Source organism: Sitophilus oryzae, unplaced genomic scaffold (genome assembly GCF_002938485.1).
Source record: "Sitophilus oryzae breed Bouriz unplaced genomic scaffold, Soryzae_2.0 scaffold_1576_pilon_pilon, whole genome shotgun sequence".
Classification (NCBI taxonomy): domain Eukaryota; kingdom Metazoa; phylum Arthropoda; class Insecta; order Coleoptera; family Curculionidae; genus Sitophilus; species Sitophilus oryzae.
The window spans coordinates 13,915,751-13,925,094 of record NW_022146254.1 but is presented as its reverse complement, the minus strand read 5'-3'; the positions used below and the strand labels follow the sequence as shown (position 1 = coordinate 13,925,094).

Sequence of the window (9,344 nt, the reverse complement as noted above, 5' to 3'; positions counted from 1 at the left end):
TTCGTTATGCATTAATTATAGAATGATTAAAAAAAAGATGGATTTCAATATGAAATAAATTAGAATCTTCTTAAGACCAAGTACCAGAACATATATATGTTCGGGCAAAAAAAGATCGGCAAATCAGAAGAAATATAGAATTTGCTTTTTAGGGTGTCATTTTTGACACAAAAGGGCTTTTTGTTAAATTCTTAAAGGGAATAAATATAATCTAATCATTATTTTGGAAAATTAAACTTTTTTTAAAAAATGAAAAAAAATTTAATACTTCTTTTATTTTTTGTATGGCAAAAAAAAACATTTTTCTGTTTTTCAAATATAAATTTTTTATTATTTACTTTAATTAATTAGGAATATCAGATTAAATAACTGGATCTGGATAAATAAAATTAAAATTGTTACAGTTTGTTGACCTTTTTTATTACAAACTTTTTCTATTCCTAATTTCTATCTTTTAAATTATAGGATTATGAATTATTTTTATGTTTTTTTAATTCCTTTTATATAACGGATTTATACTGACTGTTTTGTCTTTTAAAAAGTGTTTTCGTTTTTCGATAAAAGCCATTTATAGCCCATACATTTGTTGGGTTCGTTTGGATGAGTCACAGCATTTCCTTTGCGATTAGGAGTTTTGGTAGAATAATACCTTATTTTAGTTGTATCAGTACTTATTTGGATTTTTCTGTTTAATTTTATTTATTGAACAATTCTTCAATTCATTTCTTATAAAGAAATATTCTTAATTTATAAACATTATGCCAGTTTTGTAATAAAAAAGCGCAATTTCAGTATTGCTTAATAAAATTATACTTACGTATTTTAATCAAATTTCAAAAAAGAAGGGATAGTAGTTTAAACAGGGTGATTTATGAGAAAATGTCAATACTTCAGGTACATATTCAGGGTTCAAAAATAAACATAAAGTCATAGATTTAAAAGCATAAGAGCCTATATAAATATGTGTCCGCAAAACATTCGTTTTCGAGATACAGGGTGTTAAATCTTTAATTTAATAATATGGTAGATTTACGTACATTTGTGTTATACAGGGTGAGTCTTAAATAAGTGCAAATATTTTCAGGGCTGGTAGATCTCGATAAAAGAAACATACATATTTTCTCTTTACCGTTTTTCAAATAAGTCCAAAATAGTTATTTGTTATTTTACTTTTCTGAGAAAATTTTTTAAAAAAATTTTTTTTTTGCTTAAATTTTGAGAACCGCTGGTTATTTTCTGGGTTTTTTTTCTTTCGTTCTGGCGTTCGCAGGTTTAGGACTAGGATAAAAAAAAATAATTAAATTTAAAAATATACAAATTTAAAAGAAAAGTAATTTTAAAAGATATAGATTTTATTTAAACAAATAGAAACATTTTTTAAATTAAATAAGTGAAAGGCGCTCACAGGTTTAGAACCAGGAAATAAAAAACCTTTTATTTAAAATATTGACGACGTTTTGACGTGTATTCTCGTCTTTTTCAAAGCTATTTTCAGTTAAAAGGTTCTTTTGTCAAAAGTAAACATTATTACAACAAGGGACATATGTATCGTAAGTAGGTGATTGTTTAGTGATAAATGAGGTCTAAATTATAAGAAAATGCATTTTCTACGAAAACTTGAAGAGATACGTAAAAAATGGTATAATACAATTTGATAGACAATTAAATTGCGCATCTGACTCCCGTAAAATATACAGGGTGTTCCATTTAAATTAAACAAGTTATTGCCGTTTAAAGCTAGTAATTATTTGATATCAATTTTTAGACACTCTGTATAAGGTAGTATTTTGTTTATTATTGCAACATAATATCTGATCAATAAATAAACTTCAGTAAATATTTAGTGTTAAAAACTTCGATAGCCTTGGAGAAATGAATAAGCTTTAAAATTTTTACTGCAATTTCATAAAATTGAAAATATTTCAAAAACGGTAAGGTTTAAGTGTGATAAAAACGTGTGAAATTAAATTTACCTTCATTTCAATCGTAGAACCTAAAATTAGAATAAAATCCATTTAAAAAAATACAACTATAATATTTTTTACTTATTTGGGACATTCTGTATCTTGTAAACATATTTTTAAATTGTAGCTTAATAGTTCTTTAACGAACTCAAGACTTACAATTTGGAAAAATCTACTCGCTACAATACTCCGTGTCGTATGTGGTGAACAACCCTGTATATAAACCCATCTATAGTTAACTTAAAAAATATTAGAAACTTTTTTTAGTGAAATAAATGGATTGGTATGAACGTCATCTGCTTTTTTTCTGTCATCGTCTGTCGAAATATTTACTTGAGAAAAAAAACAGGGTATGTATATCCTAGCTTGGATAATAATTGGCGACTCAGATAATCCGGATTTGTTAAATTTTAAATGCCATCCAACAATTTTTTTTGCTTAAAAATGTCCTGCCCGATTTAAGGTAATCTTAATCACTTATATTTTATACTGTTCTTCAATAACTAGAGTAGGTTCCCAAGTTAACTATGCGAAAACTCTCTATAAATGCCCTTTTACAACGCGCCAGACGGGCTACAGGGGCTACAGGTTTATCCCTGGTTTATCACCTAAACATATTAGACAAGGATATTAGCCAGTTCTAGAATTTAAGAAACGTAATAAAAAATTACTCATTCAAGAATCTTAATTCTTAAGAGCTTCTGGGGTGCAAGGGGTATTGAAGCGATACATATAGCCTAGCTTACCCAAAAGTCAACCTCACCTTCACGTGGTGCACCCTGTTTACACAAACGAGGCTCTGACGTCCGAGTATAGGCGGTATAACCTTATACAACCCTCAGACCTACCATCTTCTGGGGAAAAGGAGTAATAAAATACACCTAGCCGGCCGAGAACGTAGCACAAGGGAACTATCGTCGCAGTCCTCACTGTGCCATAGCCATCCCGTGCTACAGTTGCAGCCAAAACTGTGCGGCAGCGTAACCGCCACAGTTAAACCTTTTCACGCAGCTTACACACAGCAATGATGGAACATTCGAGTGGGACAAAATTATCGTCCGGAGGTAAAATACCCCCTCAATCGGATCTCCGGGAGGGGGTGCCTACTCGAGCGTATCATCGGAGAAACAAAAACATCAATGTTTCACGTTCGCGGCGTGGAACGTCCGCACTCTACTGGACAAGATAAATTCAAATCGACCAGAGAGAAGAACAGCACTGGTCTCACAGGAACTCCACCGATTAAATATAGATGTTGCCGCTCTAAGCGAAACACGCTTTGCAGATGAAGGTAGTCTCACTGAGGAGCATTACACCTTCTTTGGAAAGGTCATCCCGCAACACACAGGAGAATTCATGGTGTAGGCATTGCGATCAAAAACGAAATCGCCACCAAGTTAACAGAAGTACCTATTGGTGTCTCCGAACGTCTTATGACCCTAAGGTACCCCATATCAGACAAAACTTACGTCAACATCATTAGTGCCTACGCTCCCACCCTTGACGCTAAAATTGAAGATAAGGATAAATTTTACCAAGCTTTACAAAATGCCCTTCAACGAATTCCAAAGCACGAACGAATCATCTTGCTAGGTGACTTTAATGCCCGTGTAGGCAAACAACAGGAAATATGGCCTGACGTATTGGGAAAACATGGAATGGGAAACGCAAATAGCAATGGTGAACGCTTATTAACAACATGCGCAGAGTATAATCTTTGCATCACCAATACGTGGTTCATGTTGAAGGACAAGTTTAAAGGTACCTGGAAACATCCTAGATCAGGCCACTGGCATCAATTGGACCACATAATCGTTCGAAGGACGCATCTAAAAGATGTTAGGCTCACAAATGCTAGAGTAGATGCCGAATGCGGCACTGACCACCGACTTTTAATTTCAAAAATGAAAATCCAGATAAAACCCAAACATCCACGCTGTAAAAAGCAAAACAACATGACCAGATTGAACGTACGGGGTCTAGAAAACAACAATACCGCCGACGCCCTCCGGGAAGCCATCAAAGAATCACTTCCACCGATAACTTCAATCTCAGTATTGGAAGCTGAACAAGGCTGGACACAATTAAGGGATGCGATTCATAAAACCAGCGAAGCAGTACTGGGAAAGTCGAACAAAAGAAACAACCAGACTGGTTTGACGAAAATCAACCGCATATACAGGCTTTGTTGGAACAAAAGCATAGAGCATATCAAGCCGTCACTGCAAATCCACATAATCCAAGACTGGTAGACAACTTTAAAGCAGCCAACAACACGCTTCGAAGAGAACTGCGCCAAGTAAAGGATAACTGGTGGTCACAAAAAGCGAATCAGATTCAAGAGTACGCCACGCATCACGATTATCGTAAATTCTTCGAGGCTGTAAAAGTAAGTATACGGCCCAACTAAGAAGGTAAGCTGCCCAATCATGGCTCAAAATGGCGAACTTCTAAAAAGAGGAAGAACAAATTAGAAATCGCTGGAAAGAACATTACAGCCATATCCTTAACCAAGAAAAAGAACCCCAATATGGAAGCATTAAACACAATACCTCAGTATAACAGCCTCGATGTATTAGACATCCCAATAACAGAACAAGAAATAAAGACCTCCATAAAACAGCTTAAAAACAACAAATCAGCTGGCTGTGACGATATTCCGGCGGAAATCTATAAGTGTGCAAGTAAAGAACTTATTGGTCATCTTAAGGCTCTCTTTGGTGTCGTATGGGAAAGCGGAGAGGTACCTCAGGATTTTCGCAATGCGAATATAGTGAATATATTTAAGAACAAAGGAAGTGCATCAGACTGCGGAAATTACCGGGGAATTTCGCTATTGGCTATCGGCGGAAAAATTCTTGCAAAAATAATGTCAAACCGCCTGCACCCATATATAGAAAAAATCCTTCCAGAATCGCAAAGGGGTTTTCGTACCAACCGCGGCACCGTCGATTCCATATTTTCCATCCGTCAACTACAGGAAAAAGTAAAAGAGCAGGAGTCTAAACTTTATGTTGCATTCATCGATCTAACAAAAGCCTTCGACTCTGTGAACAGAGATGCGCTTTGGGCAATTATGGAAAAGTTCGGAGTACCCAACAAATTTCTTACAGTGTGTAAAAGCCTCCAAAACAACAAGTCAAGAGTGTCACATCATGGATCACTGAGAGACCCATTCCTAACAAATACAGGAGTTAGGCAGGGATGTGTCTTAGCGCCTCTCCTATTCAACATATTCATGGCAGCGCTCTCCATTATAGTGGACAGCAAACTGCAGGAGAGAGGATTGGGCATTAGATACTGATATGACGGCGGTCTGTTCAACATAAAAAGACTCAGGGCAAAAACACGTACAAAATTTATCACAGAACTTCAATACGCTGACGACTGCACTCTAGTTGCAAACACGGTACAACAATTACAAGAAATGTTGAACACATATACCTGGGCATACGAGGCTTTGAGCCTTAAGCTAAACATCGACAAAACTAAAATCATGTGCACTCACCCGGAAGATCACAACAATGCTATAAAAATCGGAGAAGAACTATTGGAATATGTGGCGGAATTCAATTACCTTGGCAGTTTGATTTCGGAAAAGGCCAATATTGACTCTGAAATTCAGCACAGGATTAGTAGCGCCTCAAGGGCATTCTGGAAATTAAAAGACAGGGTTTTCTACAATCATGACTTGAGTACAAAAACAAAACTTGCAGTATACCGAGCAATTATAATCCCCACCATGATATATGGGAGCGAAACCTGGGTGCCTTACCGCCGACACATGAACGCATTGAACAAGTTGCAACAGAGACACCTTAGACAACTCTTAAGAGTCCGGTGGTTCCATCATGTCTCAAACGTATCGGTCCTTGAAAAATCTAACTGCGAGAGTATTGAAGTCATGGTCACAAAATCCCGCTTAAGATGGGCTGGTCACGTATGCAGAATGCAAGAAAACCGCATACCAAAATCTCTGCTTTACGGTGAGCTTGTGGACGGTAAGAGGAGGCCGGGTGGACAACTGAAAAGATACAAGGACATTTTCCACGAAAATTTAAAGGGAATTAACATGCAGAATGAGTGGGAAAAAGCAGCTCACAATAGAACTCAATGGAGAAGGGTTGTAAACTCAGTTAACAGCGGCAACCAAAAAGTAGAGAGGCAACAAAGCAATGAGATTTTTGAATGTCCGGAGTGCGGTAGGCAGATAACATCACGTATCGGGCTTTTCAGTCACAGAAAAGCTCATGAAAGAAAACGCCTTGCGTGACCATTTTCTTTATGTGTGTCGAATACTCGTCAGCGAGTAACGGCTGTATGTATGTATAATTCTTAAACCCAATTAAACTGTACTTAATTACATTTAATTCCATTTTTAATCGACTCATTTTTTAAAAACTTAACAGGATTCAGGATACTTAAAATTATTTATTCCTAATGATTTAGACTTAAAAATTTTATAACTCTTTGGATTAATAATTTATAAAGAACAAAAATTATTGTTTACGAAGTGTGTCATCCCGATTTATCAGCTCGACTGCTCGGACGGAATTCAAAGCGCGCGCGCGATTCCATCTCCAATCAGATGGCTCGAAGAATTCTCTCCTTCCAATCCGATCGTTCCTCTTTTGCCAGTCGAGTTTGAGTCAGCTGTTTAGCCGGTACAGTCGTTCTCTCGAGAATTTTTTTAACGTTTTTATTATTTTCTGATCGCCTGGAAGTTTTTACTCGTCCACATATCGAAGGTAAGCCATAGTTTTTATAAATTTATACTGTATTGTGCGATATTATACGTTTTTTCTCTCATAAATTTACGGAAAATGCCATCCAACAAAGCCGGTTGATGAACTTGTCAGAGTGTGTGTCTTGATTAGGGTGGGGTTTCTCGATAATATAATAATTATTTTCTTTGATAAATCGTTTTTTAACGAGGATTAATGGACTTTAATCTAATCTTATTGAGTTTTTTCTTTTAGTTCCATAAGTTTTATTGTTTTCTTTGTTTAAGAAACTTAATAATATATTCATTATTCTGAAATGATCATTTAGGGAAATTTAAGCATGGCCATGAGTGATTCTTACTTCTGGTACTATTTTAAATAATTTTTAAAGTATTTTAATTTAATAATGTAGACTAGAAGAATCTTTGTGAGTTTTTTTATTCATATTCCACGAATTCTCTATTCAGAAGCTTTAAAATTTAAAATATTGAAGAAACTGACATTTAAAACAAGTGTGTTGTACATTTATTCTATTATAATATATTCTTTTTGTTTTATCTTCATTTATCATGTTTTTTCAATTAAAACAACGTAATATATTAATTGGGCTGGAATATTTGTGAATTTTTATAATTAAAAATTTAATTTTCTAGCCCTTTTTCTTTTTTATTATCAAATTATTGACCTTTTTGAGAAAAATTTTGATTAAAATACGTTAAAATTATGATTTTTAAACTGAAACAACGTTATAAAATTGATTTTTGAATAATATTAAGTCTGACTCATCCTCCGGCATTATGAACGCTGGGTCACCTTCAATAACAACAATTTATTTCATTTCTTAACTTTCGTTTAAGCTCTACCGTTATTGTACAGGGTGTTATGATTATTTAGGCTTATGTAAAATAGAGTTTATATAAAATGTTTAAGTTAAAAATATTTTGAAAAAAGTTTGTTACAAAAAATAAAATATTTATACTCGGTTATTAACTAATTTAATTTTTAATGGTTATAGCTTAAAAAATTATTTTATATAGCATATTCTTGAGTGTCTTTTCATTCGTAATATACCGGGTATAGTACATGGTTGTTGGAAATGTAGAAAATCCCATGGAAATATTGAACTGTCCAAATCATAGAATAACTAACTGAAAGAAATGAAAACTCCTATGTTAAAGCCTGGAAACACGCGCTCGACGCGATCCAAGCGGGCTACTGGCAGAACTAAAGGTTCGCGCCATATTTTTAAATGGACCTTTACTGCCAGTTCATAAGTTTTTTACTTATATTTGGTAATTTCAATCTAGATTATGAACTTATTTGTAACAAAACATTTTACAAAATAAAAATAATGTATTTTGATACAAATAAATTAATAATCTAGGTTGAAATTATCCCTGAAATTACAATAAAACACGAAAAATTTGTAACTTGATTATTTTATTATAACATTGTTAATAAAATTACATATAACACATTCAACACTATACAAGTATATATAAAAGTTATCAGAATTTATACAATCAGTTATAAGTAATTATAAAAAAGGTTATAAATTATAAATAAATAATTTATTATATAAAAGACATATAGTTTCCGTGAATATAATTTGGTATAACTTTAATCTCAACTTTAATGACCTATTCAAATAGAAACATCTTACAATTCACATTATATAATACACAAAGCCAAGGGACAAAATTGTTATTAAATCTATTCTCGATGACTCGAAGCATTTTTTTTTCAAATAAAACAGGACATATAGGGCTTATAAATAATACAAGGGTATAGAAAATATATAAATAAGTAAATACAAATATATTTTCAACCTAATGATTAATGATTATACTCGTTTAAATAAATAAATGATCTTTTTAAAATTACTTGTTTGTCTTTGCAAATTTGTATATTTAATATTTATCTAAAAGCGTACACTTACATAAATTACTGCACAACCTTTAAAATTAAGCTTTTAATATGTTATACAAATTCTTGATTCGATATAAATACACTTAAATAAAACTTTAAAATTAATGATCTTCCAAATTTCTGAGACAGCCATTTTGTTGAAAGAATTTGTTTTGATTATGAGAAATTTCATAAAAATTATCACAGGGATTAATTAATCTTATATATTAAACTACTTGGCTTTTAAATTTCACAATCCTATCGTCCAAAATACTCTAAATTCGCAAAAATCCGTAAAATATTCCCATAAAAACAAATCACAATTCACTTCCACTTCACAGAAACTGACAGACATTGCCAAATATGGAATGACGTTTATTTTTCAATTTATTTTACTGATCTAACTGATCCGGGTCACTTAGAAATTAATTTTTATTAAATTATTTAATTATAATTGTTTCTGGCGAAAGCAACTTCATATCAATGTTTATTCATAGGGTAACAAAGCACATCACTGTTAAATTATCAACATTTTATATAAATATTTATATTTTTCAACTACTCCAACTACTCCAATTACTCCACAGAGAATCAAACGAATTGTTAATTAAACTATATTCTGTGGATGACTTGATAAAATCATGATGAAATTAAAGTCCCTAGATGAATATCTAGGGACTTTAGATGAAATTTCTACGCAGCGCCATCTATCCCTCTACTGGCAGAAACTCCGCCGTGTTTCCAAAAT

The 9,344-nt window shown here is 33.1% G+C and overlaps 1 protein-coding gene across 3 annotated transcripts in view; it reads left to right on the top strand.

The window, feature by feature from the left end:
- Nucleotides 1–6,561: 6,561 nt before the first annotated feature.
- The window catches only part of LOC115879158 (thymosin beta), a 48,038-nt gene continuing 45,255 nt past the window's right edge, over nt 6,562–9,344 (top strand). For all 3 annotated transcript variants that reach the window (XM_030895842.1, XM_030895843.1, XM_030895841.1), the window contains exon 1: nt 6,562–6,712. The gene's annotated coding sequence lies outside the window, so the exon portion shown is untranslated. The remainder of the gene's footprint in view (nt 6,713–9,344) is intronic.